The sequence below is a fragment of the Protopterus annectens genome, chromosome 7.part0, assembly GCF_019279795.1.
Source record: "Protopterus annectens isolate FY-2018-M chromosome 7.part0, PAN1.0, whole genome shotgun sequence".
In the NCBI taxonomy this organism is placed as follows: domain Eukaryota; kingdom Metazoa; phylum Chordata; order Ceratodontiformes; family Protopteridae; genus Protopterus; species Protopterus annectens.
The window spans coordinates 76,518,747-76,539,821 of NC_056739.1; positions in this window are offsets into that span (position 1 = coordinate 76,518,747).

Sequence of the window (21,075 nt, forward strand, 5' to 3'; positions counted from 1 at the left end):
CTGACATCTGTGCAGTGACAGAGACCTGTTTCAAGACTCCAGAGAGCACCCCTGCATTACCAGGCAATAATTCATACCACACCTTTTGGCCACCTAACCTGGACCGAAACACTAAAGGTGGAGGCGTGTCCATATTCATTAAGGATATCCACACCTCCAGGCTAGTTGCTCAGCATAATGCATCCGAGATTATCCAAGTGCAACTAACTCTGGGCAAGACCACAATCCAAATTGTAACTTGCTACAGATCCCCCACCATGCCCCAGGATTCCCACTCCTCATTTCTTGATACACTGGAAAATATTAGGGTACAACCCAACACCCTAATAATGGGCGATTTCAACTACCCCACCATTAACTGGGAAAACTACTCATGTACCAACTCTTTTGCTCAACGTTTTCTGGAATTCATAAATTCCAATGCCTTGGATCAACTTATCCACATCCCCACCAGGGGCAGCAATATCCTAGACCTGGTCATTACCAACATGGGCGACCAGTGTTCCACACCAGAGGTCAATTCCTCATTGGACAGATCCGACCACAAGCTAATCAGTGTAGACATCCACATCCTGCCCCCACCCCCCATTAGGGAAACCATTGTAACAAATTTCTCCAAAGCCAACTTCACGCTTCTTAAGACAGAAGTGGCAAATGTCACGACACCCATGCAGACGGACAATAGATATACAACTGCTGAATCCTACACAAATGCACTTTATAAGTACTTACATGGGTGCATGGATCATGCTATCCCTAACAGAACCAAGATGCTATCCTCCAAAAAAGGAAGCCAATCTGGTGGTCCCCTGCCATAAACAAACTCTACAACAGAAGAAAGAAATTGTTGCAAAAAAGAGTAAAATCCCATGATTGGAGGAACTCCCTGGTCAGCCTCAGTAAGATGCTGAGATCCCTCATAAAATTCTCCAAAGCTAGTTATGAAAACAAAATCACCACTGATTCTAAAGACAACCACAAAGCATTCTATAGCAATGTCAAGAATCTCAAAGGCAACACTCATATCTGCTCTGAGTTACAGCACAATGGCACTAAATATACAGATCCAACTGATATTGCCAACATCCTGACAGATAGGTTCAGTGCTAACTTTACCCCCCTCTCACCATTAAAGGGCCCATCTCTATACAGGAAGAATGCAAAGTTCCTGTAATCATGGCTGCACAGGTAAAACCACACTCTCCAAAGCCAAGAACACAGCATCCACATGGGACCTGACAACATATCAGGCTGCATTCTACATGAACTACAGAATGAAATGGCACCCCACCTAAGCACCATGTTCAATCATAGCCTCACATCAGGCTTTGTGCCCATTGAATGGCGCACAGCGACGGTTATCCCACTCCACAAGGGGGGAGCCACCACGGACCCTGGGAACTACCACCCCATTATCCTGATGAGCCTGGTCTGCAAGGCCATGGAACGTATAATCACCCAGTTCGGGTTTGTAAAAGGCAGATAATGTCTCCTAAACCTGATAGACTTCTTTGAAGCAGTCACCAAAGCCGTAGACAAGGGTAAGGTAGTTCACACAGCCTATCTAGATCCCGCCAAGGCTTTTGACACTATCCCCCACTCTGGAATTACAGATAAACTCACTAAACTAGGTATAAATCTCTATGGGCTGCCAAATGGCTCATGGACAGAAGCCACACTGTGAAAGTAGCAGACTCCAAATCCGACTTCAGACCAGTGACAAGTGGAGTACCACAGGGTTCAGTCCTGGGTCCTCTCCTGTTTGGTATCTACTTTTCTGAAATACAGGCTAACACAGAAGGTCTTTGGCTAATGAAGTTTGTACATGACTGCAAACTAGGAGCCATAATCAAAACTCCCAACGATGTGGACATCCCACAAAAGGGCCTCACTGGGACAGATGCCTGATGTCAAAGCCATGGCCTGAAGCTCAATGCCAAAAAGTACATTGTCATCCCCTTTGGTAAAAACTCTGTACCCATGAGCTACCACATAGGTGGTAGTCTACTTAACATCGAAAATGTGATAAGAGACCTTGGGACACAAGTGGACAGTAGTTTCTCCTTTGATAATCACATCGCCACAGTAGTCAGGAAATCCTTCTATGTGGCAAAACTCATCACAAAGGGTTTCTCATCCAGGAAAAAAGAGGTCATTGTTCCCCTCTACTCATCTCTCATTAGACCCATTATAAAGTACAATGCCCCTTTTGGTATATACCTCACAAGACATCTACAACAACTGGAAAGGCCACAGAAATACCTCACAAAGAGGATTACCAGCCTCAAACAGATGCCCTATGCAGACTGTCTCCGGCTTTACTCCGTCGCATATCGCCTACTTAGAGGTGACCTCTGCCTGACATACAAAGCTATGTCAAACCCATAGCTGTTGGACATGCTCCACTTAAAGAAATCCTAATCCCTCCGAGCTACATGCTGTGGGGACCTAAACCTTGTCATCACAATAAACAGAACATGCTGGAGGGATATATTCCTGTCCCAGAGACTTCCCATACTCTGGAACAAACTACCTATCTATATCAAACAAAGCTCCTCATTAGCAGTCTTCAAGAAAAATCTTGATGACTGGATGGGAAATAGGAAATTCACTCCGGGATCACCTCTGTGGCTCTGCTCGACAAGGGCACAGGAAAATAATTTTCTTGTGTGGCAAAAGCCAGGGTACCTTTTTGGCTAAGCTTATATAGGCCCTAGGGTCAATAGCCTAGTACCTACCTATAAACCTATGAAGATACACTCATATCTGATGGTTCCATTTCCTATTATACTGAGTGTATTTGATATACCTAAGACATATAAGTGTATTAAGGGCCCTCCACTAAGACCCATAGTTAATGTAGGGAGATCTAAGACCCATCTTTTAGCTGAATATATTGATTTTAGTCTTAAACATGTGGTACAATAATTTGAACATTTGCTTAAGGACGCACAGGATTTTTTAAACAAATTAGGAGAAGTAAGATACAATAAAAAATAATATTTTGTGTTACTGATATTAAAGATTTATGCAGTGTGAGACCTCACATGGAAGGGTTCAGTTGGTTTGATGAGTTTTTAATTCAAAGCACTGAATTTTCCCAAAATAAGATTAATATTCTTAATAGTTAAATGGAATTACCACTAGAAAATATTATATATTTCAAAGGTCAGTAGTATTTGCAAAAGAAAGGTGTGGCAATGGAAATGGCATGTACCCCCAATATTTGCGAATATAGTGATATTACAATGGGAAAAAAAGATTTTGGTCCTGTTTATAAGAATTATCTGGTATAACATACCATTTTGGATGATATCCTCATTATTTAGGATGGTTCTTTGGATGAGCTGGTGCTGTTTATAGATTATATTAATTCAACAACCTCCTTTTTAAAATTCACACACAGTGTAGAATATTTCAACATTTACTATTTAGATGTGGAGCTAAAAGTAATCGCTGAAGGTTCAGGTTTAACCACAACAATCTATAAGACCCTGACCTATTTGTTTATTTTATTTTACATTTGTTTACCAGAAAAGTCTGGCTAGGCATGTGCCCATTTTCAGCAGAGGCCATGGGAGAAAAGCTCCAAAAGGCTTTTAGCAAGGTTAAAATTTTAAATAGAAAATAAAGATGCTATCATCTCAACAAAGTTACAATTTTACATTGACAACAGATGCTATCATTTTAGAAATTAAGCAAAGAATTTTGCATAAATGACAATTAGACAAGAATGATATAATAAAACTGTACAGAATCCAGCACAAACTCTCTTTAAATGAAAGTTAGACAAGAATGATATAATAACTATATAAACTCTTTCAATAGAAGACAGTTATGGTAGAAAGGGAAAGGGTAGAGTAAGAATGGAAATGAAGGTTTATTAGTAGTTAAAGGTTAACAGATGGAAGGCTAGAAAAACGGTAAGATATGAGGGCTGGTAGTATGCATCACGAGAAATTACTATTAAATAGCAGCTATGAAAGTTGAAGAGACAATTAAGTTGGCCCACAGCAAGTGTCTGCATACATTCATATTACTGTAGCCTTAATTTCCTGAACTTGCACTTGCAAAATGATCTGAAAAGTGTCCACTGTGACCATTAATTGCATTATAGAAACATAAGATGTGTGATTTCTGAGGCCGATGGATTAGAGAACTGTTTTGACAGTAGATTGGGGAGAATAGGCTCTGCCATATTAACTGTATCAGGCTTAGAGGAGGCATGAAACTTGTGCATACCTAAATTAACTCTTAGTTTAGGTATTGATACTCACATACTCTAGACCAGAACCATAAGCCCGTTATTTAATCAGTTTTGTTGTTTCAACTTCTTGCATTAGTCACCAGTAATTTCTCTTTACAGAATTATAATTGCCACTTCTATAAAATCCTTTATTACTTTTTCAACTCTATGGTGCAAAATTTGATTTGCTACATGGCTAACACATAAATCATCTATCCTCCCTTCCATTTATTCCCATACAGGTTGAAATGTTTAGACTCATGCATATACCTCCTAATTTCAGTGTTAGCTGCTACTTTTATATCAAGTCCATGCCTACCTGATGGAAATATATTCACAAGGATCACCTTAGCACCTAACCTACTACAATGACTGTTAATTTGGTTAACCTCTTAGATCACTTCTGTCCCTTTCCAACTAATTTCCTGCAGATTATTATACCTATACAGTCTTGTTGAGATTTTTCAATCTAAAAATACACTTTCTAAGATCCTTCATCCTAGCCCTATGCAGTGCATTGACTTTTACCCTTTTTTTTTACCTTGTCTGGGCAGGAAATGTTTCACCCCCCCCACCCCCACCCCCGTGCTCAGTCTCCTACAAGTAAAATTTTCCAATTTAGTGTCTTTTATTTTTTAATTACCTTTTGCCAGAAATACATTTTTTTCAATAATAAGCCTACCCACTGAGGCATTGTGCTTAATATTCATATTAAAACAAAACCTCTGCTGAAGCAGATGAAAGGAGAATAGTTCCACAGTAACCACACTTTATTCACAGACAGGATTGAGCGCTTTCATAAGGTTGTAACAAAACTTCATCCGAATCAATGAGCATACTAACTGTATCAACTTACGTACTTCAACACACAGAATCACCTGACCTATCCTACCTATTAAAACCTTTAGTTAATATACGTTAACCCACTAATTGTTAAATACATAAAAAAACATGTTTAAAAATGTATATAAAGTTAAAATTAAATTAATACTTCCAAATGAGAAAATGTACTTAAAAAAAAGGTACTTTCCCATTAAACCCTACCACGTCTTCGCGCTGCTCTATTCCGCCGGCATTTCAGTTTCTGTTTTGCCAGTATTTCAGTTTCTGTGTGAGAAGTACATACCTAACCAGCTGGCATGTACAATACAATTTCTACTTCCATTTTATGAGTAGTTGTCCTAGCCCCTATTTGTACAGCTAGTTCTTACCTGGTTAGTAGTATCCCCTTTTATGCTTAATTTACAATGTAAGTGGAAGATTGCCATTGCTGATACAGATGAACTTCCTATATTTACAGAACCGTGTATCTGTGTTTTAGCCTCTTTGGAAGGCAGCAACCGAGGACGCCAAGGGAATACACTTTTAACTATTACATTGTGAAGTGATTTCTGTTATTGTTTCACTGCTACCAGTGCTTTGTTATTATAGCGACCAACATGTTCATGTACATTTGTCTCGGTAAATATTGTAGGCGTATAAAACGTCTTTGCTGATTATTACTAATTCCACCACTTCTTCATCTCACTGACTCAGGGTCTGCATCTTGGTAAGTCTTGTCTAAAAATAAGTTCTCATTGTTTAAGTTGCTGCCTTCAGCTGTCAGGCTACTGTCTGTTAGTGCCTGGTTTTACCAGTACATCTAACATTTCTGTATTGAAAGGCAGCATCCCAGAGAGATGGTGAATGAGCAGATAGATGATTAACACAAGAAAAGTTTTGTGTAGAAACCCAGAATATTAACAGAAGCAAATGAAAATGGAAAGGCTAGTGATAGTAAAAATGAAGCACATATTATGGAAATCTTCCAGCGGTGAAAGAGTAAAACATTTTTGAATTATGTTATCTGGTTCTTTTAACAGTAAACATTTGTCAGTCCTGAATGAATGAGTAGATACCGGCAAAATACCGGCAAACCACAGCAGAGCGAAGACGTGGTAGGGGTTTAACAGAAAAGTACCAAAAAAATTCATGATCTGGATGGTCCATTAAATGGCCATAAAGAGAGTTACTTGTTTTTTTTATTTCTAATGTCGTAAAGATGTTCGTACATTCACTCCCTGAACTGACGGACAGTTTTGCCTACGTAAAAACGTGGGCATTTTTGTTTTTTGGTATAGACACAGTTCACAAACAATATTTGGGGGGACCTTGGTGTGATTCCCTGGGTTTGAATGAATCTATTTCAATAGCAAGTGTTTTCAGGTTAAGTTCCTGTTATGTATGAGTAATATTCGTATTTATTTTTTGGATATATTTACATTTTAAGTACATTTTCTCATTTGTTCTTATTTAAGCAAAGGTTTTGTAATATTCATATTAGTAACACATACTTGATGCACATTATCTTGGTGAGGGACCATGACTTCCCCATCTCTCATTGTCTCCTCTTCTTCGTTCTCTAGTAGGGCTACTTCTTCCTCATTGTTACCTGATGTATCACTTACCTGCCCTTTAGATAGCCTGGAGTACTCATTGTTTCCCCACTAACAACCTCATTATTTATTATCACCACATTAAGGTCATTTAGAAATTATGAAACCCCAAGAGTTCTCCTTCTTCTTTTTCTAGCAACTGCTTGAATCTCTACATGTACCTACTGTACATCGTCTTGACCTAATTCTCTCTTACTTCTTGTTAGAACATGATTGTTACTTCATGTTTAATTGCATTTTCCATAACCCCTCTTTCATTTGGTCCAGTAAACTGCATTTGCACCTCAGGGCTCTGCGCCATGTGAATAATGAAGGACAGAACATTTTCGGCACCAGACAGTACCTGATCCAGATATACATATCTAACTGTATCATTCTTATCCCCATTTTGGTTTAATCTTTTGACCTGTTCTTGTTTTTTAGCATTATGCATTTCAAATATGTTTAGCGTTGATACACTAGTTTATAAATTTCCCATTATAACACAAATTAAAAGTTGTCTTTCATCAGTCTGAATTTCCTTATACTTCATAATCCTAACAAGTGAAAATACGTTCCCTACAATTCACACTGTCTACCTATATTCCTATATTTTACACTTCTATTCTCTTCAAAATCATATCTTTATTGGTCCATCTCATCCATTATTATAAAATTTCTGACCAAATTCCCTGTAGATAATTGCACAATCTAAGATTAATAAACAACAGCAAGGATTAATCTTACCTCACCACCTCACCAAACACACCTAAAATACAAAGATGCTCAAAAAATCTCTGCCTTCACTTCTAATCGAGTGTGTTTCTACTCAAATAGAGAAGACATACTAGCCAACTTCCAGTGTACTACAGTCCCACAAATTAGGTCCTTGCCTTTCAATAGGGAACTCTAACACACCTTGGCAGACAAATCAAAAAAAAAAAACAGGAAAAAAAGACTTGAACTAAGCTCAAATGCTTCCCTGAGCCCTTAAAATGATATAAGGGTTAGTATAAACTGCAATTTAAAAAGCAAAATTTCTGCCATACAGGTCTCCACTGGTAAGCTCAACACTATAGGGTGCCAATTACATACCAGCCTGTTGTTTAGCTACAGATGTTACATGGCCCCATGTCAATTCTTGCCTCTCCATACAGAGCACTAACAGTCTATGGCAATACAAGTAGAAAAAAAAAGAACTAAACCAAGCTCAAATACTTCCCCTAGCCATTAAAAGGAAAGAAGAATCAGCATAAACTGAAATTTAAAAAATCAAATTGCTAGGCCATACAACTCTCCATAGACAAGCTCAACACTAGGGGGGTGCAAATATATACTATCTAAATGCCTTTTGAATAACTACAGACACTACATGACTCAAAGTCAGTTCCTGCCCCTCAGTATATAATGGCAATACTCCATGACAGAAAGAAAGGGTTAGTATAAACTGAAATTTAACAAAACAAACTGTTCTGCTACACAGCTCTACACCGATAAGCAGAACACTACAAGGGAGGCAAAGAAATATCAAGCAACTGCCTGTTAATTGGCTAGTGATGCTACATGCCCCCAAGTTAGTTCCTGCCTCTCAATATGGAATACCAACACTCAGTGCCAAAAAAAGACAAACATAGAACCAAATCAAGCTCAGTCACTTCTCCTTAAAATGGCAGAAGGGTTAGCAGGGGTTAAGATTAGCATAAAATGAAATTTAAAAAGCCAACAAATGCACTCTCATAAACTCTCCACTGATAAGCCAGAATGTCAGAATGGTATGGTCTTCTCCTTTCAGAATATAACAATGCACTGTAGGAAATACACCCTGGGGATCACTTCTGTGCTTCTGCTCGACAGGGGCACAGGAAATTAACTTTCTTGGGAGGCATAAGCCAGGAAACCTTATTGGCTAGGCTTACGTAGGCGCTTGGGCTGAAAGCTTAGTATCTACCTATAGCCCTATGAACCCATGTGTGCTCTGGAAGTACGTATGGCCCTATGAACCTATGTGTGCTTTGGCAGTACCTATGGCCCTATGAACCTATGTGTGCTCTGGCAGTACCTATGGCCCTATGGACCTATGTGTGCTCTGGCAGTACCTATGGACCTATGAACCTATGTGTGCTCTGGCAGTACCTATGGACCTATGAACCTATGTGTGCTCTGGCAGTACCTATGGACCTATCAACCTGTGTGTGCTCTGGCAGTACCTATGGACCTATGAACATATGTGTGCTCTGGCAGTACCTATGGACCTATGAACTTATGTGGGCTCTGGCAGTACCTATGGACCTATGAACCTATGTGTGCTCTGGCAGTACCTATGGCCCAATGGACCTATGTGTGCTCTGGCAGTACCTATGGACCTATGAACCTATGTGTGCTCTGGCAGTACCTATGGACCTATGAACCTATGTGTGCTCTGGCAGTACCTATGGACCTATCAACCTGTGTGTGCTCTGGCAGTACCTATGGACCTATGAACCTATGTGTGCTCTGGCAGTACCTATGGACCTATGAACCTATGTGGGCTCTGGCAGTACCTATGGACCTATGAACCTATGTGTGCTCTGGCAGTACCTATGGACCTATGAACTTATGTGTGCTTTGGCAGTACCTATGGACCTATGAACCCATGTGTGCTCTGGCAGTACCTATGGACCTCTGAACCTATGTGTGCTCTGGCAGTACCTATGAACCTATGTGTGCTCTGGAAGTACCTATGGCCCTATGAACCTATGTGTGCTCTGGCAGTACCTATGGACCTATGAACCTATGTGTGCTCTGGCACTACCTATGGACCCATGAACCTATGTCTGCTCTGGCAGAACCTATGGACCTATGTGTGCTCTGGCAGTACCAATGGACCTATGAACCTATGTGTGCTCTGGCAGTATCTATGGACCTATGTGTTCTCTGGCAGTACCTATGGACCTATGAGCCTATGTGTGCTCTGGCAGTGCCTATGGCCCTATGAACCTATGTGTGCTCTGGCAGTACCTATGGCCCTATGAACCTATGTGTGCTCTCGCAGTACCTATGGACCTATGTGTGCTCTGGCAGTACCTATGGACCTATGAACTTATGTGTGCTCTGGCAGTACCTATAGACCTATGTGTGCTCTGGCAGTACCTATGGACCTATGAGCCTATGTGTGCTCTAGCAGTACCTAGGCCCTATGAACCTATGTGTGCTCTGGCAGTACCTATGGCCCTATGAACCTATGTGTGCTCCGGCAGTACCTATGGTCCTATGAACCTATATGTGCTCTGGCAGTACCTATGGACCTACGATCCCATGTGTGCTCTGGCAGTACCTATGGACCTCTGAACCTATGTGTGCTCTGGCAGTATCTATGGACCTATGAATCTATGTGTGCTCTGGAAGTATCTATGGCCCTATGAAACTATGTGTGCTCTGGCAGTACCTATGGACCTATGAACCTATGTGTGCTCTGGCAGTACCTATGGACCTATGTACCTATGTGTGCTCTGGCAGTACCTATGGACCTATGAACCTATGTGTGCTCTGGCAGTACCTATGGACCTATGTGTGCTCTGGCAGTACCTATGGACCTATGAGCCTATGTGTGCTCTGGCAGTACCTATGGCCCTATGAACCTATATGTGCTCTGGCAGTACCTATGGCCCTATGAACCTATGTGTGCTCTGGCAGTACCTATGGACCTATGTGTGCTCTGGCAGTACCTACGGACCTATGAACTTATGTGTGCTCTGGCAGTACCTATGGACCTATGTGTGCTCTGGCAGTACCTATTGACCTATGAGCCTATGTGTGCTCTAGCAGTACCTATGGCCATATGAACCTATTTGTGCTCTGGCAGTACCTATGGCCCCATGAACCTATGTGCTCTGGCAGTACCTATGGTCCTATGAACCTATGTGTGCTCTGGCAGTACCTATGGACCTATGAACCTATGTGTGCTCTGGCAGTACCTATGGACCTATGAACCTATGAACCTATGTGTGCTCTGGCAGTACCTATGGACCTATGTGTGCTCTGGCAGCACCTATGGACCTATGAACCTATGTGTGCTCTGGCAGTAACTATGGACCTATGAACCTATGTGTGTGCTCTGGCAGTACCTATGGACCTATGAACCTATGTGTGCTCTGGCAGTACCTATGGCCCTATGAAACTATGTGTGCTCTGGCAGTACGTATGGCCCTATGAACCTATGTGTGCTCTGGCAGTACCTATGGACCTATGAACCTATGTGTGCTCTGGCAGTACCCATGGACCTATGAACCTATGTGTGTTCTGGCAGTACCTATGGACCTATGAATCTATGTGTGCTCTGGCAGTACCTATGGACTATGAACCTATGTGTGCTCTGGCAGTACCTATGGACCTATGAATCTATGCGTGCTCTGGCAGTACCTATGGACCTATGAACCTATGTGTGCTCTGGCAGTACCTATGGACCTATGAACCTATGTGTGTTCTGGCAGTACCTATGGACCTATGTGTTCTCTGGCAGTACCTATGGACCTATGAACCTATGTGTGCTCTGGCAGTACCTATGGACCTATGTGTGCTCTGGCAGTACCTATGGACCTATGAGCCTATGAGTGCTCTGGAAGTATCTATGGCCCTATGAACCTATGTGTGCTCTGGCAGTACCTATGGACCTATGAACCTATGTGTGCTCTGGCAGTGCCTATGGACCTATGTACCTATGTGTGCACTGGCAGTACCTATGGACATATGGAACTATGTGTGCTCTGGCAGTACCTATGGACCTATGAGCCTATGTGTGCTCTGGCAGTACCTATGGCCCTATGAACCTATATGTGCTCTGGCAGTACCTATGGCCCTATGAACCTATGTGTGCTCTGGCAGTACCTATGGACCTATGTGTGCTCTGGCAGTACCTATTGACCTATGAGCCTATGTGTGCTCTAGCAGTACCTATGGCCATATGAACCTATGTGTGCTCTGGCAGTACCTATGGCCCCATGAACCTATGTGCGCTCTGGCAGTACCTATGGTCCTATGAACCTATGTGTGCTCTGGCAGTACCTATGGACCTATGAACCTATGTGTGCTCTGGCAGTACCTATGGACCTATGAACCTATGTGTGCTCTGGCAGTACCTATGGACCTATGTGTGCTCTGGCAGCACCTATGGACCTATGAACCTATGTGTGCTCTGGCAGTAACTATGGACCTATGAACCTATGTGTGTGCTCTGGCAGTACCTATGGACCTATGAACCTATGTGTGCTCTGGCAGTACCTATGGCCCTATGAACCTATGTGTGCTCTGGCAGTACGTATGGCCCTATGAACCTATGTGTGCTCTGGCAGTACCTATGGACCTATGAACCTATGTGTGCTCTGGCAGTACCCATGGACCTATGAACCTATGTGTGTTCTGGCAGTACCTATGGACCTATGAATCTATGTGTGCTCTGGCAGCACCTATGGCCCTATGAACCTATGTGTGCCCTGGCAGTACCTATGGACTATGAACCTATGTGTGCTCTGGCAGTACCTATGGACCTATGAATCTATGCGTGCTCTGGCAGTACCTATGGACCTATGAACCTATGTGTGCTCTGGCAGTACCTATGGACCTATGAACCTATGTGTGTTCTGGCAGTACCTATGGACCTATGTGTGCTCTGGCAGTACCTATGGACCTATGAACCTATGTGTGCTCTGGCAGTACCTATGGACCTATGTGTGCTCTGGCAGTACCTATGGACCTATGAGCCTATGTGTGCTCTGGCAGTACCTATGGCCCTATGAACCAATGTGTGCTCTGGCAGTACCTATGTCCCTATGAACCTATGTGTGCTCTGGCAGTACCTATGGACCTATGTGTGCTCTGGCAGTACCTATGGACCTATGAACTTATGTGTGCTCTGGCAGTACCTATGGACCTATGTGTGCTCTGGCAGTACCTATGGACCTATGAACTTATGTGTGCTCTTGCAGTACCTATGAACCTATGTGTGCTCTGGCAGTACCTATGGCCCTATGAACCTATGTGTGCTCTGGCAGTACCTATGGACCTATGTGTGCTCTGGCAGTACCTATGGACCTATGAGCCTATGTGTGCTCTGGCAGTACCTATGGCCCTATGAACCTATGTGTGCTGTGGCAGTACCTATGGCCCTATGAACCTATGTGTGCTCTGGCAGTACCTATGGAACTATGTGTGCTCTGGCAGTACCTATGGATCTATGAACATATGTGTGCTCTGGCAGTACCTATGCAACTATGTGTGCTCTGGCAGTACCTATGGACCTATGAGCCTATGTGTGCTGTGGCAGTACCTATGGACCTATGTGTGCTCTGGCAGTACCTATGGACCTATGTGTGCTCTGGCAGTACCTATGGACCTATGAGCCTATGTGTGCTCTGGCAGTACCTATGGCCCTATGAACCTATATGTGCTCTGGCAGTACCTATGGCCCTATGAACCTATGTGTGCTCTGGCAGTACCTATGGACCTATGTGTGCTCTGGCAGTACCTACGGACCTATGAACTTATGTGTGCTCTGGCAGTACCTATGGACCTATGTGTGCTCTGGCAGTACCTATTGACCTATGAGCCTATGTGTGCTCTAGCAATACCTATGGCCATATGAACCTATGTGTGCTCTGGCAGTACCTATGGCCCCATGAACCTATGTGCGCTCTGGCAGTACCTATGGTCCTATGAACCTATGTGTGCTCTGGCAGCACCTATGGACCTATGAACCTATGTGTGCTCTGGCAGTACCTATGGACCTATGAACCTATGTGTGCTCTGGCAGTACCTATGGACCTATGTGTGCTCTGGCAGCACCTATGGACCTATGAACCTATGTGTGCTCTGGGAGTAATTATGGACCTATGAACCTATGTGTGTGCTCTGGCAGTACCTATGGACCTATGAACCTATGTGTGCTCTGGCAGTACCTATGGCCCTATGAACCTATGTGTGCTCTGGCAGTACGTATGGCCCTATGAACCTATGTGTGCTCTGGCAGTACCTATGGACCTATGAAGCTATGTGTGCTCTGGCAGTACCCATGGACCTATGAACCTATGTGTGTTCTGGCAGTACCTATGGACCTATGAATCTATGTGTGCTCTGGCAGCACCTATGGCCCTATGAACCTATGTGTGCTCTGGCAGTACCTATGGACTATGAACCTATGTGTGCTCTGGCAGTACCTATGGACCTATGAATCTATGCGTGCTCTGGCAGTACCTATGGACCTATGAACCTATGTGTGCTCTGGCAGTACCTATGGACCTATGAACCTATGTGTGTTCTGGCAGTACCTATGGACCTATGTGTGCTCTGGCAGTACCTATGGACCTATGAACCTATGTGTGCTCTGGCAGTACCTATGGACCTATGTGTGCTCTGGCAGTACCTATGGACCTATGAGCCTATGTGTGCTCTAGCAGTACCTATGACCCTATGAACCAATGTGTGCTCTGGCAGTACCTATGGCCCTATGAACCTATGTGTGCTCTGGCAGTACCTATGGACCTATGTGTGCTCTGGCAGTACCTATGGACCTATGAACTTATGTGTGCTCTGGCAGTACCTATGGACCTATGTGTGCTCTGGCAGTACCTATGGACCTATGAACTTATGTGTGCTCTGGCAGTACCTATGAACCTATGTGTGCTCTGGCAGTACCTATGGCCCTATGAACCTATGTGTGCTCTGGCAGTACCTATGGACCTATGTGTGCTCTGGCAGTACCTATGGACCTATGAGCCTATGTGTGCTCTGGCAGTACCTATGGCCCTATGAACCTATGTGTGCTGTGGCAGTACCTATGGCCGTATGAACCTATGTGTGCTCTGGCAGTACCTATGGAACTATGTGTGCTCTGGCAGTACCTATGGACCTATGAACATATGCGTGCTCTGGCAGTACCTATGCAACTATGTGTGCTCTGGCAGTACCTATGGACCTATGAGCCTATGTGTGCTCTAGCAGTACCTATGGCCCTATGAACCTATGTGTGCTCTGGCAGTACCTATGGCCCTATGAACCTATGTGTGCTCCGGCAGTACCTATGGTCCTATGAACCTATGTGTGCTCTGGCAGTACCTATGGACCTATGATCCCATGTGTGCTCTGGCAGTACCTATGGACGTATGAACCTATGTCTGCTCTGGCAGTACCTATGGACATATGAACCTATGTGTGCTCTGGCAGTACCTATGGCCCTATGAACCTATGTGTGCTCTCGCAGTACCTATGGACCTATGTGTGCTCTGGCAGTACCTATGGACCTATGAACTTATGTGTGCTCTGGCAGTACCTATAGACCTATGTGTGCTCTGGCAGTACCTATGGACCTATGAGCCTATGTGTGCTCTAGCAGTACCTAGGCCCTATGAACCTATGTGTGCTCTGGCAGTACCTATGGCCCTATGAACCTATGTGTGCTCCGGCAGTACCTATGGTCCTATGAACCTATATGTGCTCTGGCAGTACCTATGGACCTACGATTCCATGTGTGCTCTGGCAGTACCTATGGACCTCTGAACCTATGTGTGCTCTGGCAGTATCTATGGACCTATGAATCTATGTGTGCTCTGGAAGTATCTATGGCCCTATGAAACTATGTGTGCTCTGGCAGTACCTATGGACCTATGAACCTATGTGTGCTCTGGCAGTACCTATGGACCTATGTACCTATGTGTGCACTGGCAGTACCTATGGACCTATGGAACTATGTGTGCTCTGGCAGTACCTATGGACCTATGAACCTATGTGTGCTCTGGCAGTACCTATGGACCTATGTGTGCTCTGGCAGTACCTATGGACCTATGAGCCTATGTGTGCTCTGGCAGTACCTATGGCCCTATGAACCTATATGTGCTCTGGCAGTACCTATGGCCCTATGAACCTATGTGTGCTCTGGCAGTACCTATGGACCTATGTGTGCTCTGGCAGTACCTACGGACCTATGAACTTATGTGTGCTCTGGCAGTACCTATGGACCTATGTGTGCTCTGGCAGTACCTATTGACCTATGAGCCTATGTGTGCTCTAGCAGTACCTATGGCCATATGAACCTATTTGTGCTCTGGCAGTACCTATGGCCCCATGAACCTATGTGCGCTCTGGCAGTACCTATTGACCTATGAGCCTATGTGTGCTCTAGCAGTACCTATGGCCATATGAACCTATTTGTGCTCTGGCAGTACCTATGGCCCCATGAACCTATGTGCGCTCTGGCAGTACCTATGGTCCTATGAACCTATGTGTGCTCTGGCAGTACCTATGGACCTATGAACCTATGTGTGCTCTGGCAGTACCTATGGACCTATGAACCTATGAACCTATGTGTGCTCTGGCAGTACCTATGGACCTATGTGTGCTCTGGCAGCACCTATGGACCTATGAACCTATGTGTGCTCTGGCAGTAACTATGGACCTATGAACCTATGTGTGTGCTCTGGCAGTACCTATGGACCTATGAACCTATGTGTGCTCTGGCAGTACCTATGGCCCTATGAAACTATGTGTGCTCTGGCAGTACGTATGGCCCTATGAACCTATGTGTGCTCTGGCAGTACCTATGGACCTATGAACCTATGTGTGCTCTGGCAGTACCCATGGACCTATGAACCTATGTGTGTTCTGGCAGTACCTATGGACCTATGAATCTATGTGTGCTCTGGCAGTACCTATGGACTATGAACCTATGTGTGCTCTGGCAGTACCTATGGACCTATGAATCTATGCATGCTCTGGCAGTACCTATGGACCTATGAACCTATGTGTGCTCTGGCAGTACCTATGGACCTATGAACCTATGTGTGTTCTGGCAGTACCTATGGACCTATGTGTTCTCTGGCAGTACCTATGGACCTATGAACCTATGTGTGCTCTGGCAGTACCTATGGACCTATGTGTGCTCTGGCAGTACCTATGGACCTATGAGCCTATGAGTGCTCTGGAAGTATCTATGGCCCTATGAACCTATGTGTGCTCTGGCAGTACCTATGGACCTATGAACCTATGTGTGCTCTGGCAGTGCCTATGGACCTATGTACCTATGTGTGCACTGGCAGTACCTATGGACATATGGAACTATGTGTGCTCTGGCAGTACCTATGGACCTATGAGCCTATGTGTGCTCTGGCAGTACCTATGGCCCTATGAACCTATATGTGCTCTGGCAGTACCTATGGCCCTATGAACCTATGTGTGCTCTGGCAGTACCTATGGACCTATGTGTGCTCTGGCAGTACCTATTGACCTATGAGCCTATGTGTGCTCTAGCAGTACCTATGGCCATATGAACCTATGTGTGCTCTGGCAGTACCTATGGCCCCATGAACCTATGTGCTCTGGCAGTACCTATGGTCCTATGAACCTATGTGTGCTCTGGCAGTACCTATGGACCTATGAACCTATGTGTGCTCTGGCAGTACCTATGGACCTATGAACCTATGTGTGCTCTGGCAGTACCTATGGACCTATGTGTGCTCTGGCAGCACCTATGGACCTATGAACCTATGTGTGCTCTGGCAGTAACTATGGACCTATGAACCTATGTGTGTGCTCTGGCAGTACCTATGGACCTATGAACCTATGTGTGCTCTGGCAGTACCTATGGCCCTATGAACCTATGTGTGCTCTGGCAGTACGTATGGCCCTATGAACCTATGTGTGCTCTGGCAGTACCTATGAACCTATGTGTGCTCTGGCAGTACCCATGGACCTATGAACCTATGTGTGTTCTGGCAGTACCTATGGACCTATGAATCTATGTGTGCTCTGGCAGCACCTATGGCCCTATGAACCTATGTGTGCCCTGGCAGTACCTATGGACTATGAACCTATGTGTGCTCTGGCAGTACCTATGGACCTATGAATCTATGCGTGCTCTGGCAGTACCTATGGACCTATGAACCTATGTGTGCTCTGGCAGTACCTATGGACCTATGAACCTATGTGTGTTCTGGCAGTACCTATGGACCTATGTGTGCTCTGGCAGTACCTATGGACCTATGAACCTATGTGTGCTCTGGCAGTACCTATGGACCTATGTGTGCTCTGGCAGTACCTATGGACCTATGAGCCTATGTGTGCTCTGGCAGTACCTATGGCCCTATGAACCAATGTGTGCTCTGGCAGTACCTATGTCCCTATGAACCTATGTGTGCTCTGGCAGTACCTATGGACCTATGTGTGCTCTGGCAGTACCTATGGACCTATGAACTTATGTGTGCTCTGGCAGTACCTATGGACCTATGTGTGCTCTGGCAGTACCTATGGACCTATGAACTTATGTGTGCTCTTGCAGTACCTATGAACCTATGTGTGCTCTGGCAGTACCTATGGCCCTATGAACCTATGTGTGCTCTGGCAGTACCTATGGACCTATGTGTGCTCTGGCAGTACCTATGGACCTATGAGCCTATGTGTGCTCTGGCAGTACCTATGGCCCTATGAACCTATGTGTGCTGTGGCAGTACCTATGGCCCTATGAACCTATGTGTGCTCTGGCAGTACCTATGGAACTATGTGTGCTCTGGCAGTACCTATGGATCTATGAACATATGTGTGCTCTGGCAGTACCTATGCAACTATGTGTGCTCTGGCAGTACCTATGGACCTATGAGCCTATGTGTGCTGTGGCAGTACCTATGGACCTATGTGTGCTCTGGCAGTACCTATGGACCTATGTGTGCTCTGGCAGTACCTATGGACCTATGAGCCTATGTGTGCTCTGGCAGTACCTATGGCCCTATGAACCTATATGTGCTCTGGCAGTACCTATGGCCCTATGAACCTATGTGTGCTCTGGCAGTACCTATGGACCTATGTGTGCTCTGGCAGTACCTCACGGACCTATGAACTTATGTGTGCTCTGGCAGTACCTATGGACCTATGTGTGCTCTGGCAGTACCTATTGACCTATGAGCCTATGTGTGCTCTAGCAATACCTATGGCCATATGAACCTATGTGTGCTCTGGCAGTACCTATGGCCCCATGAACCTATGGCTCTGGCAGTACCTATGGTCCTATGAACCTATGTGTGCTCTGGCAGCACCTATGGACCTATGAACCTATGTGTGCTCTGGCAGTACGTATGGACCTATGAACCTATGTGTGCTCTGGCAGTACCTATGGACCTATGTGTGCTCTGGCAGCACCTATGGACCTATGAACCTATGTGTGCTCTGGGAGTAATTATGGACCTATGAACCTATGTGTGTGCTCTGGCAGTACCTATGGACCTATGAACCTATGTGTGCTCTGGCAGTACCTATGGCCCTATGAACCTATGTGTGCTCTGGCAGTACCTATGGCCCTATGAACCTATGTGTGCTCTGGCAGTACCTATGGACCTATGAAGCTATGTGTGCTCTGGCAGTACCCATGGACCTATGAACCTATGTGTGTTCTGGCAGTACCTATGGACCTATGAATCTATGTGTGCTCTGGCAGCACCTATGGCCCTATGAACCTATGTGTGCTCTGGCAGTACCTATGGACTATGAACCTATGTGTGCTCTGGCAGTACCTATGGACCTATGAATCTATGAGTGCTCTGGCAGTACCTATGGACCTATGAACCTATGTGTGCTCTGGCAGTACCTATGGACCTATGAACCTATGTGTGTTCTGGCAGTACCTATGGACCTATGTGTGCTCTGGCAGTACCTATGGACCTATGAACCTATGTGTGCTCTGGCAGTACCTATGGACCTATGTGTGCTCTGGCAGTACCTATGGACCTATGAGCCTATGTGTGCTCTGGCAGTACCTATGGCCCTATGAACCAATGTGTGCTCTGGCAGTACCTATGGCCCTATGAACCTATGTGTGCTCTGGCAGTACCTATGGACCTATGTGTGCTCTGGCAGTACCTATGGACCTATGAACTTATGTGTGCTCTGGCAGTACCTATGGACCTATGTGTGCTCTGGCAGTACCTATGGACCTATGAACTTATGTGTGCTCTGGCAGTACCTATGAACCTATGTGTGCTCTGGCAGTACCTATGGCCCTATGAACCTATGTGTGCTCTGGCAGTACCTATGGACCTATGTGTGCTCTGGCAGTACCTATGGACCTATGAGCCTATGTGTGCTCTGGCAGTACCTATGGCCCTATGAACCTATGTGTGCTGTGGCAGTACCTATGGCCGTATGAACCTATGTGTGCTCTGGCAGTACCTATGGAACTATGTGTGCTCTGGCAGTACCTATGGACCTATGAACATATGCGTGCTCTGGCAGTACCTATGCAACTATGTGTGCTCTGGCAGTACCTATGGACCTATGAGCCTATGTGTGCTCTAGCATTACCTATGGCCCTATGAACCTATGTGTGCTCTGGCAGTACCTATGGCCCTATGAACCTATGTGTGCTCCGGCAGTACCTATGGTCCTATGAACCTATGTGTGCTCTGGCAGTACCTATGGACCTATGATCCCATGTGTGCTCTGGCAGTACCTATGGACCTATGAACCTATGTCTGCTCTGGCAGTACCTATGGACATATGAACCTATGTGTGCTCTGGAAGTACCTATGGCCCTATGAACCTATGTGTGCTCTGGCAGTACCTATGGACCTATGAATCTATGTGTGCTCTGGCAGCACCTATGGCCCTATGAACCTATGTGTGCTCTGGCAGTACCTATGGACCTATGAACCTATGTGTGCTCTGGCAGTACCTATGGACCTATGAATCTATGCGTGCTCTGGCAGTACCTATGGACCTATGAACCTATGTGTGCTCTGGCAGTACCTATGGACCTATGAACCTATGTGTGTTCTGGCAGTACCTATGGACCTATGTGTGCTCTGGCAGTACCTATGGACCTATGAACCTATGTGTGCTCTGGCAGTACCTATGGACCTATGTGTGCTCTGGCAGTACCTATGGACCAATGAGCCTATGTGTGCTCTGGCAGTACCTATGAACATATGTGTGCTCTGGCAGTACCTATGGCCCTATGAACCTATGTGTGCTCTGGCATTACTTATGGACCTATGTGTGCTCTGTCAGTACCTATGGCCCTATGAACCTATGTGTGCTGTGGCAGTACCTATGGCCCTATGAACCTATGTGTGCTCTGGCAGTACCTATGGACCTATGTGTGCTCTGGCAGTACCTATGGACCTATGAACATATGTGTGCTCTGGCAGTACCTATGGAACTATGTGTGCTCTGGCAGTACCTATGGACCTATGAGCCTATGTGTGCTCTAGCAGTACCTATGGCCCTATGAACCTATGTGTGCTCTGGCAGTACCTATGGCCCTATGAACCTATGTGTGCTCGGCAGTACCTATGGTCCTATGAACCTATGTGTGCTCTGGCAGTACCTATGGACCTATGATCCCATGTGTGCTCTGGCAGTACCTATGGACCTATGAACCTATGTGTGCTCTGGCAGTACCTATGG